Source organism: Hippocampus comes, unplaced genomic scaffold (assembly GCF_001891065.2).
Source record: "Hippocampus comes isolate QL1 unplaced genomic scaffold, H_comes_QL1_v1.1 scaffold149, whole genome shotgun sequence".
NCBI lineage: Eukaryota > Metazoa > Chordata > Actinopteri > Syngnathiformes > Syngnathidae > Hippocampus > Hippocampus comes.
In genome coordinates, this window is record NW_017805235.1 from 37,504 (window position 1) to 49,241 (window position 11,738).

Genomic DNA, 11,738 nt, shown 5'->3' on the forward strand with positions numbered 1-11,738 from the left:
GCATTTGGGGGGAAGATGGAGCCAACGGTCGGAATTTGGCAAGGCAATCCCAATAATGCGGCCCTTCTCATCAAACAGGCCCAAACAATCCACCTTGTGTGGAAGCATTTTGGCGTGTCCTCTTTGCATGAACAAAGATGAAAACAATAATATCCATCCACATCCATCCATTTTCAAATCCGCTTTTCCTCACGAGGGTCGCGGGCGTGCTGGAGCTTATCCCAGCTTTCTTGGGCCAGTGGGCACGGTACACCCTCAACCGGGTGTACCGTGGGTGTGACTGTGAGCACGAATGGTTGCTGTATAATACACACACACACACACACACACACACACACACACACACACACACACACACACACACACACACACACACACACACACACACAATATATATATATGTATGTACAGTATATAGACAGACAGTGATTGGGGGAAAAAAAATGGTGAAATGACCACACATGACTTCCCATCCTAATCAAGAGCGTTCTCATCTCCTATTTGAACGACACACATGAGCAATTCTTTCAGCGGGATACCTTCACACTGTTTGATGAAACAGTGTGCGCATGAGTGTGCACGGGCTCACAAAAGCTCACTAACCCCTGCAGTGGAGTGGTAAAAGATATTAGGCGCCAATTGCAAAACGATTGCAAAAAGTGACATCCTTAATGGAGAAAGATTACAGGGTGCAACATGACTTTGATTTGAGCTGCATGCATTTATTTTGCCGGCGCAGACAGGCTTCGCGGACAGCTCGGCACACGGAGCGCCTCACGATGCTTGCTGCCCTTTGTGTTTGCCTGAGCAAATGCAAATTTATGTTAACACAAATTGATACGTTTTCGAATGCAAGCGAGTGAGACACAAAATGTCCTTTGCGGCAATTCTTTTTGACTGCAACTTTTATTATTGTATTACTCCTGTCGGCTTTTCGAGAAATGGCTGAAATTGTGTTGGATTGATTTTGATTTTTTTTTCCTTTTTACGTTTGGGCTGAGAGTCTCATTTGAAAAATGTTCACAGCACTTGCGTAACGTGTAAAATATGACTTCAAATGTAATCTGTACTGATGAATGGAAAGGACGAAAAGTCAACCAAATGGCGCACCGCAAGTGACATACCGGAAATGAGACATTTGACTGTGCAGTGGGTGGAGTGTAGACCATTTGCTCCTGTTTGTAAAAAGCTAACTACCGGTCAAGACATTCTATTGCATTTCTGTTGCAGAAAATAATCGTGCAATTATTTCCTCCCCCCCCGCTCCGACCGTCTGTCAAAACAGGATAAAAATGTTACAGGATCACATGGCAAACAGGCGGGAGCTCAGCCGAACCTGCGTCACAACAAAAGCGACAGGTCTGTTGTTGTAATGCAGAAGTCTGGCGTGGGTAGCGACAGAATCGGCACTATTGTGTACTATTTTCGATTGATGTATTTTGATGGTTCGTACACCCTTTTGTGACAGTGAAGAATGTTACTTCAAAGACAAAAGTGGTCACGTTGGAGCGCGTTATCTATCCATGACAACGTTTCTTCTTGAGCTGGAGCCTATCTGAGCCGTCGCTCGAATGCTACTTGCCGTCTGGTGCTGCTGGAGTAGATTTTTGCAGCGCAATTTGATTTCAATGTATGCAAGAAAAAAAAGTTTTGAATTCTAAACAAACCACAAAGAACATTGGGAAGACTTTAGAGGTTGAACTGTATACTATAAATATGTGCAACTTTCAGGCGACGTACAGTTGGGATATATTTATATTTGGAGCACAACAATCCCGATGGAAACATTTCTGATCATGTCAAGTTGATTGGGTCTCTCTTTTTTCCACCACATCAAGGATGAATAAAACGGTCTTCTCAGTGAGAATCAAACTTGAGCTACCTAGGTGAAGAATCCAATCATTTCTCATTAAAACGACTACATCACGTATAGATCAGAGTATGCTGAGAGACAAACCCGCTGGGCGAATCCGAATCAAAGCTTTACCTCTCATTAAAAATAAAAATGAAATAAATAAAGTCACCATCAAAACAGATTTCCATTCCGACGGTGTCACGTTTAGCGCCGTGCCGGGGGAGGAGATGTCAAAATAATAGTCCCTCGCCTAGGGTCAGAGTAGTCTCCAATTCCGGCGACGAGAGCCCGTCAGAAATCAAGTTTGTGAGCAGGAAGCGGGACCAAAGCGCGTCGGAGGTCCTTGATTGAACCAATTCTCCTCCATTTGAGATGTACATATTTCTTCCGCGCTTTGATAAGGCCTCGGGGACACGCGTGTTTTAATTAGACCTGCGCAGCCCGGTTGAACAGTTCATAGGCAACTTTGAAGATTTTTGCAGAGAGCCTCTGTCGCTCCGTGACAGGCGCCGCGTAATTAGTGGCATATGTGCATTTGCATATGTGCACCCGGTGACATGTTGCATCCTATTTGAATAAGTAGACATGTTTCGACGTGATATCCCCTGAAGTGAATACATGAATATGAGCCGCTAATTATACCAATCTTGCAAATGATCTATTTAAATATTAATCCCGTTTCATTTTGCATTGTTTTGCTGCGAGCGCTTTTCCGTCCGTCGGTGAGCTAACGTGTTTGTTTGTGTCAGTGCCGCCTAAGCGGCGCTGGGTATTTTACCCCCCCACCCCTCCAAGCATGGCTTCTGACGTCGGCGTACAGCAAATGCTTGTCTGGATGCGCGCACGTGGTCTCCAGTGGTGCTCGGAAATGTGGCAGTTGTCAATTTTCCACGCCCCAAATGAAAGCCAATCATGGCAGCCCACTGCGCATGACAGGTCGCGGAGCAGCGAAAACATCGGTTTGACTCAAGTTCAAGCCCTCTTTGAAAGCGTCCGCCGCACACACAAAAGCTCCCGCAGTGCGTTCGAGTCTCTTGTCTTGTCTGTAGTCCGATTGTTTCCCATAACGTTCCTTCAGAATTAGCTTAAACAAAAATCAACAAAACAAAAATGTCTCCATCCCCCGCAATCGTAGTAGGATAATCGGCGAACACAACCCGATCAGAGAGGATTAGCTGAGAAATAAAAACAAATTGCAGCTGAAAGTTGCAGAACATGACCGATGGCAGACGGTCCTCGGCAAGCCATTGTGGGCTGAAAAGCATTCATTCTCTCAGGCAATTGTTCCGACATGAAGTGCATTTGTATGGCGGTAAAATGACCCACAAAAGGCATCATTTTGGTTATGTGAATGCATTAATAATTGTCAAGTTTGATTTTTTGGAAGCAGCTTGCAACTGCGACAAATTCAAGGTAGATGCCCCCTTCCCCCTGCCCCCATCCCTGAAATTAAAACAATGAAATTGTGCATGTCTCTTGCGATTCCTTTCAAAGATGTTTGCCGCTAAGTGCGGCGGACAATGAAAAGCCTCTGCACAAAGCGAAGCCAGCCTGATGAAGGCTACTCATCTCTAATTGCATGCTCGTTTTGATGTAAGGCAATCATGAGGTCATCTTTTTTTCAGTGGGTGGCTTCGTTTGATCCGTCCCTGTGCGGAGGCTTATCATCAGCTACCTGGTGTGATTAAGGCGGGCTTGAAGAAGCGGGGAAAAGCAAGATGTGCTTTTAATGTTTCTTGAAGAGGAAAAAAAACAAACAAACAAAACTGTCTAACCTTGAACGGTGCGTCTGGCTCTCGTCAATCAATCAATCAATCAATCACAGCAGCACGAACAACAGCTTCCTTCAAACTCATTCAAATGAGCATGCAGGAGCGCATAAACATATCCCCCCCTTTGCAAATTAAGTTGGGTGTCCTAATTGTTTCCGTGTTTGCAGGCCTTTCGACAACTTCAGAAGGCATTTGGTTGCCGCTTGATGTATGCTTGCTGCGCCTCAGGCAATGCTTTTTATGACCATTATTATTCAAATGAGCTCGAAATGTGTTTTGAAAGTCCTAAATCATTGAGCACGAATGGCTACTCTGGGCGTTTATAAATGACTTTCCGCACAAGCAAACCTCGGCCTGCATGCGTTACTGGGACGAGCTCGTTTGAGTTCTGTCAACAGAATTTTTCTCACTTGCCCGCTAACGTGACATGTTGTGTTAGAAAGTTTGATATTTCGCTATCTGTATTACTAAAAGAGGACGTTCGAAAACAATTTTTAGATAGGAGTTTAAAAAAAGTGTCAGATTATTTTTTTTGTTGCTAATTCAGCATGCAATGCATTGGGAAAAATAGTTATTATGCCTTTTCAAGAATATACTTCGACCTTAGACTTTCTTAGTCTCATTATTTATTCATAACATGGATAGATTATAACTCTAATTCAGTTCAAGTGTCCACATGGTACAAAGTGTCATTGTACACTGCATTCTGTGTGTCTGCTTATAACAATTTTACCTCTTTCTTGCAATCACTAAATTGGAAGGAGCATTGAGCATTCCCCAGCATTGATGACGGTCATGTACAGTAGATAATCAACAATTAAGTCGACTGAGCATATCTCCCTCTTTGTCTAAAGCGCCGCATTGTAATTTTTCGGATCCAGAAAATGTTTAAAAAAATATATAAATATAAAATTAATGTGACTTTATATATCTAAGTTGCACATTTTGTATACATGTCTTCTTCACAATTTCCCAATACGACCTACTTGAGGTTGAGGGCGTCTAAAAATGTTTTTACTTGTCAGCGTCCATTTTTTTCTTTTGCCTTAATACATTCATCATCATAATATTGACGTCTGTAAAATTAGGCGTCCTTTTCTCCTTCAGACACACAAATTCTGAAGAGAACAGGTGTCAACGGGAAACACTCAGGAGAAAAAGTTCAACTTGCAACACAAATACCCACTTCACTGGAACAGCCCCAGTGGAATTAATTTTTTTTTTTTTTTTTAAAGATTATCACCCTCCTCCAACGCAAGAAGTTGAATCGGAACCAACTCTTATCTCTGATGAGATGTGCCGTGCAGATATTTTTATGTCTGCAAAAACTGCTCAGAAACAATGTACAACACACACACACACACACACGCACACACACACAGACACACACGCATGCATGTGGAAAAGCTGGCAGGCCAGTGTTCAGACACACACGCAGCACATCTTGATTAGGTTTTCATAAAGTCTGGAACTATGCTGAGTCTGTAATTGACTTTGACAGCAGAAGCCTCCATGTCCTATGGCTATGTTAAACGAACAATTTACATCTTCATTTCAAATTCTACATGGATAAAAAGCTATTAATTACATTAGTCTGCAAGAGTCATTCCGGCTGTGTAGAATATGTGCGTGTCTCTCTGTCTGTGTGGATCTCCAATGTCCTTACAAATATACACTTTTGCTCGTTTATATATTAATTCTGTCCTGGGGCCAAACAATGGCCGTGGTAAGTGCTTCTCTGGAGCTGAGTTTATGAACGTGGAAAGAAACTTTATTCATGTGTATGGCTTTGGAAAAGCACCCTCTACACACACGCACACACACAGATGAAAAATGTATGCACAGAGATACATTCTGAATGAAGTAAAAATAGCAAACCCTTTAAAAATTGCAAGCGAATGTTGAGCGATGCCGTTCCCGTGTTGAAATGGTCAAGAAACAAACTGTAGGCTTTGATGCCGGTTAATATCACAATATTGTCTATAGGAGCAATCTCCAAGAGCTGAGGTATGATGAGACCAGTTTGTTCGGGTGCCTTGAAGAGCTACGAGTTTCATGTGATGGCATGATATTGTTTCAGAGCGTTTGGAATATTTCATGGACTGAGGTCCAACCTTTCAGCACCATTGGACACACGTTGCACATAATTGGAACAATGTGGGAAAATATACAATATATACATTCGATGAGCATTTGGACAAGTGTAGTGTGGCCTGACTCCCAGAATATCCAATAAACTTGAATGTGCCCTTATTATCAGCGATGTGCACTTTGCCTTATTTTTCTGGTCCGTCCTCCGTCCGCGACCCGCGTAAGCTTCCGTCATCATTTCTCCGTCCTTAAATATGGAGATGCATCATCACGCAAAAACTCACTGGATTAAGACAGTTTTACGTTATTATTTATTGGGTTGATTGGGTTATGCGTGTCGTCTTCGCAATGAAGGCGCCTCATTACCATGCACGACCCCGTCATTGCCAGAGCGCGCACGTTTAATGCAGATACTGACATTTGAAAACGGACCTCGGAAATGTACCGGGTAGACCTATTGCGGTTATTATCGTGGTACGGAAGGATGGTCTGACAGACGGACGGCCGGGTATCTCAGGATTACGACAGCAGTGCAGCTCTCAGTTTGAGTGCTTCCTGTCCGCTTCAAAGAAACCTTAAGAGGGGGCAAATGGCTCTTTGAGCAGCAGCGGGCGCCGACGACGAAGCAGCCCGGCAGCCATCATAGTCATCTGCATGATTGTGCCAAAAACAGAGAATCTCGTGTTTGCTTTGGCGACAGATCGAAGCGGCGAAGAAAAGAACGGCACTAACCACATATAATGAAGCCACAGATGGGCCTTACATCGAAGGAGATAAATACAGTATTACAGTGAGGGGAGGGGTGGGGAGGAGGGGGGGTGTCAGACAAAATCAAACTGCAAATGCAACAATCTTTGTCGGGGAGAGAGGTGTGCAAGGGGGTGGCGGCGCATGGGCGACGGAGGAGGCGGGGTGATGATGTGATGCGGTGGAAAAAGTGCGAGCCATCTCGTCGCATGCAGGCTGCCTGCGCTCAATGAGAAAGCTAAAAGGTAATTTCACGGATAAAGAGGAGGCCTAATGCATAGAGGTAATGTAGCAGGGGATGGAACAAAGGCAAACTTTCATCTCTTTAAGCTTGGATGGAGAGAGAGTGAGAGAAAGCGCCGGAGAAAGCTTTTGATGCTTTGAAAATGATAATAACAATCTCAAAGTCAGCCTCGGTAGAGCGAGAGAAAGAGAGAACTTGCCTCCCCCCCTTTCCCCTTTTGTCTCTCCCCCTTGGTGTGTTCCTTACCCTGCTCCCCTGCCTCCGACCGCTGTCTTAATACAACGGCACACTGACTGGCCTGGCTCGGGCACCAGTTTGTGTGCAAATTGTGACAATTAGTCCCTCCCTGAGACCTCCATTAGACTTCCGCAAAGATACTGACAAATACACATGAACCTCCCAAGTCAAATGTCCTTGTCATTCAAGCATATATATGCTGTAAATTCAATGGCAAGTGTCTTTTTCCATGTGATACCGCTACAGAAGGGAAAATGTATCCAAATTGCAATAATTTGGCTGTCCATCCGCATAAAAAAAAAACAAACAAACCAAACGGATGTGAGACCAAGGTAATATGTTACGCTGAACTGAAATACAAATGCGGATAAACGATTCATAGGTGACTGTTCCACATCACAGAATGAAGACTTTTGACGCTCTGTTTTGTCTCTGCAGAGGAGGCTCGTCTTGTTTTTCCAAGGGCTCCTGATGCATATCTCCCTTGAACACGGTGGCTGTGACGTGCCATCTCTGCCTGCAACAAGATCTCGGGAAAGACTGGCTGTTGTCTTTGGGCTCGGTGCTGCTTTGGCAGTCGCAATATGTGTGAATAATGTAGAATGAAGATCCAGGTTGTGAGTAAGGAAGCAATCATTGCCATTGTCTTTTATATTCGCTTTTCGATTGGATGGCTTCAAATGCACGGCTTCAGCGGATGACCTTTTGATCCGCTGATGCCGAGGGGTAACCCATTAACGTGCATACACACACACACACACACAAGCGCGCAATCATTTTCTTTCAGGGACAACACAATTTAACAACCGCTCTTCAATTATTCAAGCCTGTGAATGCACGTAGGCACGTATACGACATTTTACGGTGGCCGACATCTAATGTGAGGTGCATTACCGTACTCACGGAGGCGTCTCGGAATCCAGCATGTCATTTTCAATTCTTGATCACACCGGATCAATTTTGGCTTTGTTTTAAGGTTTTGGCCTCTTGATGGGAAGAATCGGAGTTTATGAAATGTCCTTGTGTTCTGCCTCATTGCTTATTCTGTCCTGCTTCGTGCCAATTGCGCAGAACAGAGAAAAGGCCTTTTTTTTTTTTTTTTTTTTTTTAATATATCCTTGCTCCCTCATTTCGCTTTGCGCTCCTGACCCTCCCGAGTCTCACCAGACCTCAAAATTGCACTGAATATATAAATGCTAATGCTAATAACTGCTAGCAGGAGCACATAATGTCCTTGACTGGTACAAGAAAAGATCCTTTTCTCTTACATGACCGGCTGCCTCTCTGAATAACATAAGGGGAGTTCACATTCTGAGCCCTTATTTCTCTCTTTTTCTCTTTTTCTTAATTTACTTGACTCTCCCCTCAACTTTAGCCTTCTTGTAGACGAGGGAGGGCTGGGGCTGGGGGTAGAAAAATCCAGCTGAAGTGTAAAATATTAATTCATTTATCTGCGAGATAAGATCTTGCTGCCTCGCCTGAAATTCGAATTACATCCATTTGCCATTAAGTCGACGCAACGCACCGTCAATGAGGCCTCCAGAGCTGGTCTTGTCTTTGCGCCCAGTCGTGTGAAGCGTGCCGCCGTTTTTATGCCTTCTGGAAGCTTTTCATGGTCGGAATTAAACTATAATGCTTGCTTCAGTGGCATGCATGTTAATGGTGATGGCAAAGCTGTCATTTAGGAGATGCAAGGAAACGGCTGCAGTGAACAAAATGGCCTCTCATGGAGAAAAAAAAAAAACCCGAAATAAAATAAAAAATAATCCAGGATGTCTCCAGGACTCTCTGAAGATGGGAGATCATCCCGATAGCAAAATCCCTGCTGTTCTGGAATGAGCGCTCGGCGTGTTATTATGCATTCTGATTGGTCCCTGTTTAAGAAGGTCCAGTGGGGTCCAAAAAGCCTCTTAGACCTTCCCGGTAGGGCCTGTCACTAACAATAGAGGAATTAAATCCCCCTGACATGAATAAGAAGGCAAATATTCCATTGTTTCATAGAGGAAAGTCTTTGAAGGTGTGCGGTGTTTGCCAATTCTTTAGTTTCACAAAATATGAATCCTTCCTCTCCGGAGGTGAGACGCTGCTCTTAACATGAGCCGGTATCAGTCTTTTAAAAAAAAAGCCTGCGAGTAATTGTAGCCTTGAAGTCACACACATCACACATGGCGCAGTCAATATTGCACCAACTTCTTTGGGTACTTTTGTCTGAAACTTGGAACTTTTTTGCTCCTTTGCTTATGACGCAAAATACATATATTTGTCAAAAAACTTTTTCCCTCCGCGCCCCCGAAAAAGAGGCCGCACATCAATCAATCAATCCTGCAATCATTTCTCATGCAATCATATTAATCATTCCTCTCTGTCTCATTTGCGTCATTTAGAGCAAGAACGTGGTGGATTTTGGTTTTTGACAGCCTACCTTTCACATGGTGTCAACAATGTGCTGTAAGAGCACCCTCTCGGTGCCATTAGATTTCTCAAAGTCAGTTTTCAAAGCTGTTTTTTTTCCCCCCTCTGCTGCACCCAAGCGAACAGTGGGGTTCCGCTTTCAAATGAAAGCAAGTCAAAGTGGGAGGGAGTGTTGAACTGAGCTGATGCATTCAGCTTTTTTTTTTTTTTTTTTTTGAAGGTCTGATATTTCGGTATTACTAAATTATAACCACATCAATTACAAAGAGTGAGGAATGGCGCTACGAGGTCCTCAGGTGCCAACATGAAGGATCCAATGCAAGAACTAATGTTTTGCACATGCGATGGATGCATGAGGAAGCTCATTTCGGGGCCACAGGACCCACTCTAAGTGCGGATCTGAAAGGAGCCCGGATTCAAATGCGACTTGACTGATTCAGACTCAGCCTGAAACAACCTTGCTGCGACAAATCAAAACAACTCCAAGTTGCCATATAATAGGGAATGAGTTAAAAATGACATTGGACTCGCACAAAGAGGCCAAGGGCATCGGGCCATCTGTGGCTCTGACATGAGAAGATGAAACAGGAGGCAGACGCATGAGTCGTCGAGTCTCCGCAGGTTGTAAATCACGACCACCTTTACTGAGCTGATACTTGACGAGCGATTGTTTTCGAATCCCTTTGCGCTGCTATCAGATCTGCTCGCAGACAAAATCAATCAGCTAGGCTTGAGTTTGAGAAACGGGGAGACGGCTGTTGCCAAAATCGGAGAGGAATGAGGACGGACGGACAAGGCGCAGAGACCCAACGTGGCACAAGAAAAAAATGGAGATCATTCGCGAGTACGTTTTGATGCCTCGATTAATAGTGTCACGTTGCGGACAAAGCGGAAGGGAACCCGCTTCGCTCGCAACCTAGGTGATCTAAAGGATTCCCGAAACAGCAGACAACAACAAGAACTACGTATGAAAATAAGATTTATTTAACAAAAACCGCACCGCAAAAACGAGACAACAGAAAACGCTGGCAAAAACGAGTACCAGGAAAGGCACGAAAAAACCGAATAACAAAAAACGCTCGCACGAAGGCAAGGAGAAAAACAATCTAGTTGCAATAATAATACACACCGAGAATACACACTCCAAATACGAACTAGCGCACAAAGGCGAAATGCGAGAAGGTACTACGACACAATGGGCACAGCAGTGGCACGGCAAACAATTCTCCGGCAAGTGAAAACACGAAAGCCGGCCCTAATAAAGCCAGTGCCTGATTTCTAATGGGTAGCAGGTGTGCATCCGGCCGAAAACACCGTCTGCCACCTGCTGTCGCAAACGGGACATGACAGTACCCCCCCCTCAACCAGTACAGGAAATCAGCTTCCACGACAACAATAAAAATGTTACTGACAGATAATAATTCATCAATTTGTTTCTTTTTGCTGTTGTAGTTAATTGAAATGGATTAACTTGACTTGTACAGCACTACAAGTTCAACTTCATTTATTCCTTCGATGAATTCATGCCCACTAATGAAAAACAATAAAATGATGGTGTGCCTTGCTGATACTTGTTGTGTCCAGGATTGGTCCCCCTTTTTAACAAAAAGTCTAAAATTATATCCTTCATAAAGCCTTTACCTTTTAAATGTGAAGTGTAAAATGCTAATTACCGTTCTAGCTAGCCAATCCAACAACAAAACCACTCAAGTGTAGCTGTGGCAAATAAGGCATGCACCAAAAGGAGTTTGGGGTAAATTATTCTTCATTATAAAAGGGTCATGAGATGCCAAGCTAAGCAAACACATTTCAAAGTCCAACAGCTCCCTTGACGACCGGAGTGGCTGCTCAGATTGAACAGGAAGTTAGCCGTAATTTGCCATGGGTCCTGTCCAGTCTCACAACACCCCAGACATTGTGTCGTCCAATTAGAGCGCCGTCTCGTGCCTCCGCGGCCAATGTTCACGTTCAAGTGGAAATGGATGCCTGTCATCCACAGACAGTTGTTGATTGACTTTTCGGTCATCTGTTTACTACACGCATTCAATCAAAGACTTAATTTCTGTTTTCATTTAGCCATGAGTGTGTCCATCTGCTTTATAGAGCCGGACCAGAATAACACGGATAGATTTCTAAACTCAATTCAAAGTTGGTTTTCGGGATTGAGGGACAATGTGGTTTGAATAAAACGCAACCTTCTTTTTGCTGTGATTGTGTAACTAATGACATTTCAAGCTTTCCTGTTTGCGAAATGAATGTTGTCTTCGGCAGGAGAGACATTTTAACCCATTTTCATGGCATAATTAATTTGTTCCACTTAATAGCTTGGCAAGGCCTTGATTGTACCATCAACATGCTATAACGCAGCTATCAAATCCAC